Genomic DNA, 15048 nt, shown 5'->3' with positions numbered 1-15048 from the left:
GCTGAGCAAGATGCAGAACTCTCTGATACCTTTCCAGCACCATGTCTGTCTGCATGCCACCATGCTTCCCACCATGATGATAATGGACTAAACCTCTGAATTGTAAGCCAACCCAATTAAATGTTTTCCTTTATGAGAGTTGCCATGGTCATGGTGTCTCTTCATAGCAATAGAAAGCCTAACTAAGACACCCAGCCCTTGACACTCTGTTAGAGCATAAGAAAATGGAGTAAGTTTTGCAAAGACCTTGCCATTGGCTAGACTAATCTCTTTTGCTTTTTAATGGAAGACAGAAGAACAAAATGAAAAATATTGTTGTCATCACCACCCAAAAGTATAAGATGTTTAAAGAGTCATGCAGACAGATCAGTTGGCAAAGGGCTTTCATGGTAAGTATGAAGACCAGAGACTAGATCTCAGAATCCATGCAAACAATCAGGACTGGCACATCCTTCAGTCCTAGTAGAGGAGATTCAGGGACTAGAGGATCCCCAAAGCTTCCTGACCAGTTAGCCTTGCAGAATCGGTGAACTACAGTGTCAACGAGAGAGTCTGTCTCAGAAATACGTGAGGAAGAGCGACAGAAGAAGACACCTGGTGTTGGCCTCTGTTCTCCACATACACATGAACCCGCACACACGTGCATACACACATGAACATGTACACACACACACACACACACACACGTTTAATATTTGGTCATGTGTACTCTGTATTTCTCCCCCCAGTAAAATATTACACCTACAGGAAAGGCCTCTAGACCCCACTCCTGTTCTCCCAGAGGCAGCATTAGCACAAGTTTGCACCCAAATCCAGGTCATGCATTTATACCCTCATGATCTATGGGCAGCATTCAATGTCCCGTGTCTTTGCAGTTTCACATGAACGGCTCACACTGGGCAACACCATCTTTTCATTAAGGGTGTCTTTAAGCCCTGCCCATGTAGATTCACACGGTGCATTAATTTAAATACTACTAAGCATTTCATCGGATAGTCACACCAGATTTTATCTATGCAGTTTCTGATGAATAGTAAAGCTTTCCTGATTTTTCATTATCATTTTTTTGATATTGAATATGATACTGGCCAAGGATTTTTTTTAACAGATATTCTTTGTGAATTAGAGATTCACTAGAGAAGAAGGAAAAATTCATTCTCTCTCTAGTTTACTGTTTTAAGCTCTTTGTAATTCATTCTTGCCCTTCGACCTGGATGGTCTCTTCCCACATCCAAAAGGATAGCCAAGTTTCCCTTAGGTTAGATCCAGCACTCTAACTATGATAGAGACATTACAATTTCAGATTTTCCTGTTTTCACTGCATTTTTACTTAATGTTTCAGCTCCCCTGGTTGACTAGTTTCCCCCAAAAGCTGACCAACTAGTCCCCCGCTGAGTTTTCTTGTATCAATTTGTGAAGTCCACTGTTAGATTATTTAACATTCAGGTTAAAAATAAATTTGTGGGCGTGGAGAGATTGCTCCATAGTTAAGAACATGTGCTGCTCTTGCAGAGGACAGGGGTTTGATTCTCAGAACCTGCATCATTTAGCTCACAACCACATGTAACTGGAATATCCAGGGTATCTGACCTCCTCTTTTGGTCTCTGAGAGCAGCAGCCACATGAACATACACACACACACACACACACACACACACACACACACACACACACACAAGACATATACACATAAACTAATAATAATAAAACCAAATTTGTGCTTTAAACAAATACCTTTATTTGATTAATAATAACTATTAATAAAGTTTGGGTAGAAGGATTCCGGCTAAAATTTACACTCAGCTTAATGAAAAAAAAGGGAGGGAGGATTCTGTAAGAACTGTCCCAGATTGAGATAGCTTTTACACCCCAAAGCAACAAATCTTGGGATTTGGCATACTAAGTTTCTAAAATGTGTATCTGAGTCTGTGGATGCAACCTAGCATTGTACAAGCTTCAATCTCCAGGAGTACAAAAACAAACAATCAGTATAAGAAAAGCAAACAGAAGCCATATGAAGATTTGGCTTCTGAAGACTGATCTTGTTATAAATCCCACAAAAGCTAGCAATCCAGGAAATGAGGTAAAACGACGAAGTGAAATATTCCCCTTTTCATCATGTTCTCCGTACACTCTATATTACACAGTACAGCTGGAATAGTAGAAGGCTTCCCACATGTACTATTTGTTATGTTGTTCATGAGAGCGAACAGAAAACAGGGATTATAGACAGTAAATGTTTTCTGTTTCCTCCTTGGCTGGCAGCTGGTGAATGCTCTTCTCTGGCTGCTGTTTCAACAACCCCCACTGCAGGGCAGCAGCAGCCTGCTCATCCTTCAGCATCAATCGGTCCAGATATGGCTCCCTTCCTCCTCCTATCAGCCAAGAAGCCTGTGATTGGAGCAACTCCGAATTGGAAGGAAAAACAGTAAAGTCCCTAAACATTTTTAATAGAGCATTATGTAGTCACAGTGGTCTTGGATGCATGGACCCTTCAATTTCTCTCTATCCTCACCCAAACAAATGCATTCTCTTATCTGTGTGGATAACTGTGTGTGCCCAAGTAATTAAATCCACTGTGGTACAAGCCAAGGAGTTGTCAGACATTAAACAAACAATATCAGGAACATGGCGGCTCAGTGATGCTGGGAATGTTGTCTGGGGAACAGAAATATCCATTTCCTGTGGGTTCTTTCCTCTTTTAGACAATATCGCCTTCTATGGGCATGTGACACTGAGGGAATTTACCCAGATGTGTGCAATGGTTTTGTGTCTTCCATCTTGTGGTACATGCTGCTCACAGTTATGTCTGCTGATGCTCAGGCAAAAGGTCTCCAAACTGTGGCAGGAACCCAGTTCATACTGGCAGTGGCTTGTGTTTTCACAAGATAACCATATCCACCCATTGAATAAGAGAAACCATTGCTGCTGAGTTCTTACAGAGAGGCCTGGAATAGAAGCAGCGGCTACATGAATTTTATACCAAAACACGAGTCTTTAGCTAAGTTTCACACCTCCCACCTCCCACTGTTTGCTCTGCTCTACCTCAGCAGACTTTTAGGAATGACAGGTATTTATTTAACATTGGTGGCACTATGACAGCCAAAGTTGCATTTTAAGTTTTGATTACTATGCTTAAGTTATCCATAAAACAAAAATGCCTCTGATCTGCAAGTCCTTTGACCAAGGACAGATAGTTCCTGAAATGCTGGAGGCTATTGTTTATGGGAGATGACAAGCCATGTGTTTTCATTCCCTTAAACAAGTTTGTTTGACCCATCTGCACCAGATGTGCTTGATCTCATATGGACAGGAAGGATGTCAGGATGTATGTACCCTTGCCCCTGAATGGATGTAGGCAGGAGGTAGGTGGGCAGGAAGTACATCAGGATGTATGCCCCTGATTGGACCTCATGAGAAGTGTGGTGAGTTATGGGTTTTGCCTTTTTAAGCCCCTGCAAAACGTGACTTGGGGCCATTTCCTGGGACCTGGGTATGGACCTGGCCAGAGCCCATCCACCTGGCAAGTATTTAATTAAAACTTGCTTTAAACTGTGGTAGTGGTCTTTTTTTTTTTTTTTTTAGCTGAGGATGAACCCAGGGCCTTGCGCTTGCTAGGCAAGCACTCTACCACTGAGCTAAATCCCCAACCTGTGGTCTTACTCTTGATGGATGGGATTAACAGACAGATGTCAGAAATGGTAGAGATAATGTCAATCAAACCTGGACAAATGAGTTTTGAAAGCTGCTCATTGGCTTCAGGAAGGCCAAAGACAGCAGGATATATTTCTCAGTTTGTCGTGAAGTGCCCGAGACTATCTTTGGTCTCTGAACTTCTCTCCCTAGTCATTCTCCTCCCCTTAGTGGAGTAGTTTCCAAAATGAAATTACTCCCCAACTGCAAAGGAGCCCGAGACATCTTAACTGGGAACTGAGAATTTATGTTCACCCATTCTGGATCCCAGTCGCTTGGGATCATCCTGCTGAAGTCCTACAGTGGTCATTCAGTTGACATACTCAGGCAAATGTTCTTAAACCTTCAAGGCCTCCCCACTGAACTCCTTATTGTTAATCCCACCAGGCAAGAATAAGATCACTACACAATTTTTAGCCAATTTTGAGGAGAGTTTTATTACATATTGGTCAGGATGATGGGAACTGGTTAGGTCCATACCTGGGATTCCCAGACAATGGTCTTGAATTACATTAGTTGTGCTTATAAAGGCAAACCCCACAAGGCTATGTACTCCCCACCTTTATCCAGTTGGGGCAAGCACACATCCTGACATACCTCTTGCCTAAGTGTGAGCAAACACATCCTGTGCAGTTGGGGCCACCAACATTGTTTACAGAAGTGGAAACACATGGCTTGTCATCTTACATGAACAACAGCCTCCAGCATTCCAGGAAGTTATCTGTCCTTGGGTAAGTGGGGCTTACAGGTTAGAGGCAGTTTTGTTTTATAGGTCTCTTAAGCACAGTAATTTAAATTTGAAACATAACTTTACCCTCACACTTACCACAGCTACCATATCTTCCTGCTTGGGTTCCTGCCTTCTTTACATCTCCTCCAATGCCCACACCCACCTCCTCACTGCTCTTGTAACATCCTGAGTCTTCTTATGTCAGTCATTATGCTGCTAGTCCTCATTCCAGGAACGTCCTTCCTTCAAGTTTTAGTTTGGGTGGCTTTACTTTGTAGTGGGTAGCCATTCCAGCTTTGATCAGCAAGTTCCAACCCCCATTGAGGCTTTGGTAACTGTCACGCCTACAAGGCGGGGGGGCTGAGAGAGGACGCTGAAGACCAGAGACCCAGATGTGCTGGCTCTCTTGGTTCCTGGACCCTCGATGCAGGAAGTAGACCAAGCGGAGTTCTCCAGAGAACACCACCGGACTTCACCACACCTTTCCCAGACTCTGTTACCTATCCCCTCACTTGTAAGTTACCCCACAAAATAAACCTCCCTTTTAACTACATGGATTCACCAATATCACTTACTCCACACCCTTAGTTTAATATCATCTGACCAATGACATTGCTCAAGCTGCCCTCGTTGTCACAGACCCATGCCACACCACTTGTAATCCCTTTACCTCGACTGGTGTTTCTTCCCCGCTCTTGCCTTTACCTGACATATGGTATTTTTACCCATTTACTTCTTGTTGTCTATCCCCCTTTCCTTTCCTGCCACACTATAACATCCATCAGACAAGGCCATTGCATGGTCCCACACTGAATCCTTGCAACCACAAAGTTCCCTGATCCATAGTCAGCACTCAAAAACTTGTGTTAAATGGGCAGCCCTGCAAGCATGTACATGTAAGTAACATTATACAGACTGAGCAGGGTGTGTGTGTGTGTGTGTGTGTGTGTGTGTGTGTGTATGTGTGTGTGTGTGTGTATGGCAAAAATTAAAGAAAAAGAGGCCATGGACTTGAGAGAGCAAGGGGGAGATAAGATACATGGGAAGGTTTGGAGGAAGAAAGAGATGATGTAATTGTATTAAAATCTAAAGAAGAAGGAGGAGGAGGAGAAGGAGAAGGAGAAGGGGGAGGAGGAGGAGGAGGAGGAGGAGGAGGAGGAGGAGGAGAAGAAGAAGAAGAAGAAGAAGAAGAAGAAGAAGAAGAAGAAGAAGAAGAAGAAGAAGAAGAAGAAAGTTATGGAACCCACTTAGATGACCTGCAGCAGAAAGATGGATAAAGATGTGGTATGCATATGCACATAATGGAAAATTTTCAGCCCCGAGGAATAAAATGATGTCATTTGGAGGAAAATGGATGAAACAAGAGATAATGTTAAGTGAGTTAAGTCAGACACAGGAAGACAAATATTGTGTTCTCTTTCTTTTTTGTGTCCTAGATTTTATCTAGACACATAAATCACAACTGTCTAGAAGGAGAAAGGGGGCTAATGAGCGGCAGGGCAGTTGGAAGAAGCTGGAGGATCAGGGGACAGGTATGCTTCAAGTAATTATGGACTTGCGTGAAATAGTTTCTGAAACCCAGTTCCACGTACAATGAAAATACAGCAACTGAGATGTGTGCAATTTTTAAAAAGAGAAAAGGGGTTTTGCTCTGTCATTTTACAGATCAGCTAAAAGGCACCACAAGGTACAGGGCAAGCAGGCGCAGCAACCACACAGCAGTGGGCTTTCTGTTTCCCACATGGTCGTTGTCTTTCCCTTCTGAGCATGAATAACGGCTGTTGTCTGCAGCCCTCCACCTCTCACTGCCTGTGGCTGCTGGCTCTGCCTCTCTGGCCGTTTCAGGTGTAAGCTATGTCCTGTCACTAGATCGTGAGTGCCTTGAAGGGGTTTGTCTCTGTATCTGTCCAACTTTGATGTCCAGTGTCCGGTGCACCTAACAGATGGTTTAAGAATGCTGATTAAATGTCTTCATTTTTTAAAAATAAAAAAGTAATGTTACTTGAAAAAAAGATAGAAATCTGTATGTTGAGCCAGGATGGGTGGTTCTGGCATTAGGAACTCCAAAGGTTCTCTGTGATTCTTAAGAGTGTCTTTTCTCAATCCAGCCAGACGTCAGCATTCTATAAATTTTGAGCAAAAGACAAGGTTACCACCCTTGGCATCTTGACATCAAAAGAAATGTTTGCGTTAGCGGGACCTGGCAAACCAAAGGTCCCGGAAGACCACAGAACAGTTGCCAGCACTGGCTTTTAGAACCGGCTGGCTGGTTTTACTGCCAGTTATTAGCACTTGTATTTGTGCTTTTGCAAATAGCCATGAGAAATCAATCATCAGGCATGGACACTGTGAGAAAACTACTAACATGGTCCTAAAAAATACAGGCTTCAGGTAAGGACCAAGGTTCAGTAGCTGCCCTGAGTGAGAGAGGACTGGGAGAAGGATTTGATTGGGCACATCCTGCTCAAGAAGAGATGAGCAGTGCCTGGTGTTACCGCAGCTCCAGGCTGGTACTTTCCACGTGCGTTCCCAGGGCCCCTGAAGAGTCCCTCCATCTATAGGCAATTATCTACATTTCATTAGTCCTGCGTCTGTAAAGAGTGCTTTTACCAGCATTGCCGGAGGAAACCCCAAATCCTTGCTCTCAGAAAGCTGATTTCATAGTGATCGAGAGAAACTAGGAAGTACAAGTTTCCGTTCTGTCTCTTCCATTTATTTGCAGCAAGATCTCGGGCAAGTTACTTACGTTCTCCCTGACCTTGTTTATTTTGTGTGTTAAGTGAAAACACACGTGCACCGATTGCATGGGGGCATTAGCAAGATGAAGAGGAACAGCTAGCTAAGTGCTGACCACATTGTCCAGCAAATGGAAAAGGCTCAGGACACCGTATCTAACACAGACGACATTGAGCAGAGCCTGAAGGAGCTAGCCAGCCAGAGGCCCTCCTGCGTTAAACTGACCAGCACATTTCTCCTGAGGAATTCAGGATTTCTTGGAATGTGGTTTGTTCCTTGGTTAACACGTTTGCCGATTCATTTTTTTTTTTTTTTTCCTAGCTATTTTGGGATCTCTGCCTGGAGATGTCAAGTCCCTCGGCTTGAAGACGTATAAGGAGCTGAATGGGGTGGCCGCTTGATCTAGACCACTCGATCTTACCTTGGACTTAGAAAGTCCACGAGGACAGAGGCCTCATCATTTCTTTCCCTAGGAAGGGCATGACACCAAATGGCTCCTTCCCATGGAATTCTGGGTCTGGGGGTGGACGTGGCCTTGCAGCTTTTCAGTGGCCAGAAGTCTGACTCTGGACACAGATTCCAGTGTGATGTCTTTGTGTAAAGAATCTCCAGAGAGCAGAAGTGTTCAAGGATGCTAATTTGGGCAGAGGAGGATCGGCAGGTAGGATGGATATGTGAGTAGGAGTGAGGTGGTCACAAGCTGCCCCTGGTGGCTGGTGGTTCTGCAGAGCTCTTAACAGAAACAAAGGAAGTGTTTGGCATAGCAGGGGCCATCCCTATGGGGACTGTAAATGGCCCAGACTCTTCCATCTGTTGTTCTCCATTTAGATGCTTAACAGGAGGCTGCAAACACAGCCGTTCTGACGGAATTACCAGGTTTTTCTCCTGAACTTAATTTCTGTTAAGGCGAGGGAGGGTCCTTGCATGAAAGGCCTCTTTTCCAGTTTTCAGTTCCACCAGGAGATGGTGCTAGGGCTTGGTCCTTAACAAATCCCGTTAGCAGCAAGCTAAGCACTCAGGGTGGAGTCAGAGTCTCTTTCTCCGGAGTCGGGTAGAAATCCTGCTGCGGCATTCCTCGGGTTAAATAAGTCTTCTCTTTTCATCTGGCTGAGAATTGAGTTTCTGGTCATGTACCCTACACTTTGGTTTATTGATTCTCCATCAGAAGGGTCATGTTGCTGATGTCTTCCTGCTTAAAGCGGACATGAAACAGAACAGAGCGGAGAGGGGCTTTGAATGAATAAGATTAGAAATTTCTAGTATGCCGCATCAAAAATAAATGGTCGGGATAATATTATTTGGGAAACAGTAGACCTTTTAGATCATGCCACTTCTATTGCCTTTAGACTCTTTCCAGTAATCCATTGTTATCAGTCTAGAAAACAACATAGCCGACGCCAGAGGATCTGGTACATTCTGCTAGAAAGTATTTAAACCTGAGGGATCAATTCCTCATAAAAGTAATAAAAATACTCACCATTTCATAAGAACTGCCTACATGTTCTTGCTTTCTCCAACCCTGGGCTGTGTTGACAGTGTTATGCCCAGATCTCAGGGACCCCCAAAAGACCACCACGGAGGGAGACTGAATCCCATATGTAAAAGCAAAGAGCCTTTGTTTTCAAGCTCAGAGCTTTGACTGTCCATCTGTCCTACGCAGTGGTGAGAGCAGAGAGCTCAGAGCCCAGGCAGGGGGGAGTGAGGGGATTTCCAAGGTTCAGGACCCTGATTGGCTGACTTCTGTCTAGGGGTGTGGAGAATATTTGGAATGTCAGGTATTTCCTCTTACAAGCTCTAATAGGTGGGGTCAGCTCATGGATTTTCCTGGGTCCAAGTGGTGCCGGCTAGAAGCTGTGTCTGGGCCTCTAAGCCTGTCATGGCAGCTGTGTAGTCTAGCTGTTTTGCCCCCCCCCCCCCACCCCACCTACCCACCCCCCCATCCCTCCAACCCTCACCCCCTCATTCTCCACGCACAGACTCAGGGATGTGATCCCATGTACGTCACCATATTTGTTCCTTGTAAAAAGCAGCTTAAGGAAGGGTTGATGTTGACTTGCAGTTCCCGAGGGATACAGAGCACCATGATGGGGAAGTCATGGCAGCAGAAGCAAGCAGTGTCTGCCTACACTGTACCCATAGTCAAGAAGCAGAGAAAGATAAAGACTTGAATCCAACCCACTTTATCCTTTCTATTAGAACCACAGCCCATTGCTCGATTTTAGGGTGGGTCTTTCTACCTCAGTTAACCTACTCTGGAAAGTTCCTCACAAACACGCCCAGAGATTTGTTATTAACATAACTCTAGATCCCAACAAGTTGACAATCAAGATGAACCATCAGTCATAGTGATATGAGACTCACATCTGGTGACCCCACTTTTTAGGCCAGAAAATGAAAGCTTATCATCAATAATTTGTCTAAAGTCACGTGACTTGTAAGCTGGGAAAGATGCCCACATGGTTGGCCATCACACCACAAAGAGTGATTATGGGTGATGGCCATGCACCCTGGGGACAGTGCTCAGCAGCTCCAGATAGAATGGTCTCTTCAGAGACATTCAGGGACAAAGGCAAAGGTCCCATGCTGTATTTACTGGGAATCAGCACTGTGGCAAGTCTGGTGGCTTCTTGTCAAGAGTGTAGAAGGAAAACTTCAATTCTGAAAGATTTGAGCTCTGTTGCTTTTCCCCTCTTGGAACTTGCTAACTGCATTTTTACATCAGGGCCTCTGCACCTGTTGATCTCTGACTGGAGTTCTGTGGTAGTTTGATGAGAAGCATCCCTCATAGGCTTAGGTATTTGAACAGTTGGTCTGTAATTGGTGATGCTGTTTGGGGAGTTAAGGAATCCTTAAGAGGTGGATCCTTGCTGGAGGAAGTATGTCACTGGGGTGGGCTTTGTGGGTTTATAGCCTCATCCTACTTCCTGTTTTCCCCTCTGCTTCCTGTGTGTGGAAAAAAACATGAATGACCGGCCAACTTCCTTTCGACATGGTTCCTTTTATGGTGCCATGCCTCAGCCACCATGAAAGACTTTAGGCCTTCTGGTCCTGTAAGCCAAGGCTCTTTAAGTTGCTTTTGGTCATGGTATTTTATCACAGTGACAGGAAAGAATCTGACACAAGTACCTTTCCCACAGTCCCCTGCTGTGTGGCCAGCTTTCCCCTCTTAAGCTTTGTTTCACCCCAGAACTTAAGCCCCGCCCCCACCCTGTAGATGCTCCCCTGGAGCTCATTAATCTGTTTTATTTCCTTTGTCTCACTTTAGATGGCTTCTCGGGTGCTGTGCTGGTTAGTTTGCTTGGATATTTTCCTGTTTCTTATCGTTAGAATGTCAGCTACACAAGGCAAGGGTTCTGTAAATCTGGTTAGGCTAGTCCAGACACACAGCTGGTGCTTAACAAATGTTTTCTAAGTGTGATGACTGCATGTGCGCAAAGCTCTCGTTGGGTTTATGGAACTCTTGGAGAGCCTTGGAAACCTAGAGCCTTGGATGCTAGAGCCTGGGATTCCTGGAGCCTCAGCTACCTAGAGCTTCAGCTATCTCGAGATATCAAAGATTTGTCTATGACAGTGGTTCTCAACCTTCCTGACACTACAACCTTTTAATACAGTTCCTCACGTTGTGGTGACCCCCAACCATATTCGCTGTTACTTCATAACTACAATTTTACTACTGTTATGAATCTTAATGTAAAGATCTGTGTTTTCTGATGGTCTTGGGCGACCCCAAAGGGTGTGTGTGACCCACAGGTTGAGTCTAGTGCTTAAAGAGACAGGCTCTGGCTCGGTGGTTGTGGCACACTTGCTCTAATCCCAGAACTCAAGAGACAGAGGCAGGCACATCTCTGAGTTCGAGACCAGCTTGGTCTACAGAGTAAGTTCCAGGACAACCAGGACTACACAGAGGAAACTTGTCTTGAAAACAAACAAACAAACAACAACAACAACAACAACAAACTAAGTAGGATGTACGGGCGGCTCTGGGGCTTTAAGTACTGACTCTGGCCCCCACTATGTGAACTAGGCCGTGTAGTTATTTCTTTCATACCAGAATTTCCTCATCAGCAGTTGGAGAGGATACTACAGTAGCAGCACTTGCTGTGAGGAATAGATGAGTTGTGTGGCATGTTCAGAACGAAACCTGACTCACAGTGCTCCACAAACGATTGCTAAGTAATCAAGCAGACCCCAGAAACTTAAATGAAAATGAAAATGTTATCAGGCAAAAGCTGCTTCTGGGAAGAAGGTGGACTTGGGTTAAGGTGACAGGCAAGTCAGAGGGGATAATTGTCTATGCTCTGGGCCCAAATACGCTGAAGGATTTGTTCAAGAAATGCTTATCTAACAGTTGCTTACTGAGACAGTGCCTGTAATACAGCCATAAAATGGTAAATAATAACACATTCTTGTCACTATACATTTACATTCTCTTCCTATCTTTTGTGGGGGAGAAGTTCTTGTTTCCTATTTATTTTTTAAAAATTATTTTTGCCTTCTGAGATAAGGCTTAACTATGTAGCCAGTGCTGGGATTGCTGAAGTGGGTACCACCATATGCAGCTCATCCCCTGTCTTAATTAGTGTTCTATTCTTGTGAAGAGACACCATGACCATGGCAACTCTTACAAAGGAAAACATTTAATGGGGGCTTTCTTACAGTTTCAGAGGTTTAGTCTATTACCAGCTGTTGTGGGATAATGCTTCTGTATACTGATAAATAAAATGCTGATTGGCCAGTAGCCAGGAAGGAAGTATAGGTGGGGCAAGCAGATGAGGAGAATTCTGGGAAGAGGAAGGACTGAGTCAGAAATTGCCAGTCAGACACAGAGGAAGCAAGATGTCAAGGCAGAACTGAGAAAAGGTACCAAGCCACATGGCTAAACATAAATAAGAATTATGGGTTAATTTGAGTAATAGAGCTAGGCAGTAATAAGCCTGAGCTAATGGCCAAGCAGTTATAATTAATATAAGCTTCTGAGTGATTATTTTATAAGTGGGCCACAGGACTGTGGTGGCCTGGCGGGACTGGAGAAAACTTCCAACTACAACCAGCATGGTGGGGAGCATGGTGGCATACTGGTAGACATGTATGAGTTCCACATTCGGATCCACAGGCAGTAAGAAGAGAGAGAACTGTTGGGCCTGGCTTGGCTTTTGAAACCTCAAAGCCCACCCCCAGTGACACACTTCCTCCAACAAATCCACACCTAAGGGTCCATTCTTATTCAAACCACTAAATCCCCTTGATTAAAATCATTTTCAGTATCTCTCTCTGTCTCTGTCTCTCTGTCTCTGTCTCTGTCTCTCTCTCTCTCACACAGACACCGTGGAAGTAGAAGGGAGACTACATGTAGGGGGAAGAAAGGGTCTATAAGGGAAAGGGAAGCATAAGATGTCAATGGGGAAAGACAAATCCATCATGATCTCTTTCATATGCAGAATCCAGATTTAACTCTGTGCGTGTATTTATTCCATGAAAACAGAAAGGGGATAATTTTGGGCAGGAAGGAGACCAGTAGGGATTTAGGGAATGGTACTTGGGGTGATACATGTTGGGGATCTCCCTTGGAGCTGCCCTATCCAGACCCCAACCAAAGAAAGCCCATCAAGGGTCAGCCCCTCCCCTGGGCTGCTCAAGGCCACGCCTACAGAGTATTTAAGACCTGGTCACCAGACCTGCCATGTGATTTTCTCTCTTGCCTTTCTGAGAGTCAACCAGAAATTGCTTTGCTTTGTTTAAATCTGTTCTTATTAATCCATCTTGATTGGCTTTTGTATCATCAGCAGAGGATACCCAATAACCAGGGATCAAATACTTATCAATACATATGACAATGTCATTATGCAACCTACCATTTTGTATGCTAATGAAAAATAAATGAAGGATTTTAAAGAAAAAAATATAATATATAATATATATTGAGTGTGAACAAAGAATAGTTAATAAATTATTTTTTCCATCTTGATCTCTGAAGCATTCTAGGAATTTACTATACATAATAGATACTCATATTTAACACATCAGTAGTGGTTGGACTTGACATGCAGGGTGATGCTTTAAAAGCCCCAGTCTCTTCTTCCTCTAACTGTGGTCTTTGATGTCCCAGATGGGATGCAGGCCCTGGGGTGGGTTTCAGTTGGCTCTAGGGTGTTTCCGGTTGAGAGATGTGCAAATTCCTCATACTCTTCCATCAGCTTCAGCTGACATGCACGTCAACTGTACATCAGGCAGACACGTGGGGTAGAGAGGACAATAAAAATGGCATCCTTGACCATAATGCAACTAGAAGGAGTTTAGAATTAACTGGGACCCAGAGCTGTAGAGCAGCTTATGCAACAAAAGGAACCAAAACAAGGGGGTGGGGTGGAGCAAACCAGGCAAAAAACGGGTTCTGACGTGAAACCGGCAGAAGGTCCCCAGGTGAGGCGGCTTTGACAGGGTGGCAACAATGAGTTGCTCGGTTTTATATCGAGGAGGATGAGATATGGAGAAGGGCTTTGTGAATTTACAACATGGTGCGGGATTAACGGAAAGACTCCTTTCCTCTGAAGGAAAGTAGCATCAAGGATTCTCTATCGATCTAGGACAAATCATTACAGTGACATGGTGAGAAGGGTTGATGAACTCCTAACTCATGTCCAGGTCTGATTTATGAAGAAACCTCACTCCCCTCCAGGACTTCCTGCAGGACACGGCAGCAACGAATAACACTAAATTAAAACACATAAAACAGAGCATCAATGACAGCACGTGTCAAAATCAATAAAATGCTAATTTCTAAAGGTTGTGTTTACAGGGAGTCCACAGGGTCAGTGGCAAGGAAATCCTACAGCAAAGAGCCTTGTGAGAGAGCGGCTTCTATTCCCTGGATGTGACCTACTGACCTGGAGATGCCTGGGTTCAAATCCCTCACTGTTGAGAAGATGCACAGAGCTATAAGAACAGAATTTCATAAGATAATTTGAGTCAAATCTAAATTCTAGATTGATGTTCTTCCTTCCCCAGGGAGCCCTAGTATTTTGTTTTATTTTAATTAAATTTTATTATTATTATTATTATTAGTAGTAGTAGTAGTAGTTTGTGTGTGTGTGTGTGTGTGTGTGTGTGTGTGTGTGTGTGTATGTGTGTGTGTGTACGATCAAGCATAGTACTATGTATGGTACATGTGAAGGGCAGAGGACTACTCTGTGGAATCAGTTCATTCTCATTTTCTCTTCTACATGGGTTCTGAGGTTGGGACTCAGAGCATCAGATGTCTGCAGCAAGCTCTTTTACTGGGTGAACCATCTTCCCGCCTGCCCTATGTCATCAGGAGGGGTGCCTCAAACCCTAAGGTGATGAAGGGAATCTACTCACCAGCTACACAGGTGTCTAAATTGTCTTATAGTTTCTCTTCTGAGCCTATCTCAAGAAATGGTTTTAAACTGGCAAGCTGTAGTGTATTTCTAGATAGAATTGCTCATCCTGCCTTCAGGACTTTTCCCAAAGCAACCCCAACCTCAGCCTCATGGTGCTTGCTTTCTCTTCCTAAGACAGATTCTCATGGGGCAATGAGGACCCTTCATGGCCTAGATAAAATATGATCTCTTCAACCCAGTCACAATTCTCTTTTAATCCATGTGGAACATAATTGAATTCTTCAAGAACTGGAATTTTCTTTCTGTCCAAATGAGACCACTTGGGTTACATGTTGGAAATCTGAGTAGGTTGTGTGGAGTTAGGATTTTTTGATGTTGCCTTCAGTTTGTAGCACTTGGTATGGATTTTGATAATGGAGTTCTGGAAACTGATTTTATTTTTTTCTTCAAGAAGTTGCTTGGCTCTGGTACCTTTAACTCTCATGGAAATGGGAGCTGTTTCAAGTCTTAATTCCAATTGTACGCTTTGAC

Source organism: Onychomys torridus, chromosome 15, assembly GCF_903995425.1.
Source record: "Onychomys torridus chromosome 15, mOncTor1.1, whole genome shotgun sequence".
In the NCBI taxonomy this organism is placed as follows: domain Eukaryota; kingdom Metazoa; phylum Chordata; class Mammalia; order Rodentia; family Cricetidae; genus Onychomys; species Onychomys torridus.
Note: the sequence above shows the minus strand (reverse complement) of the source record.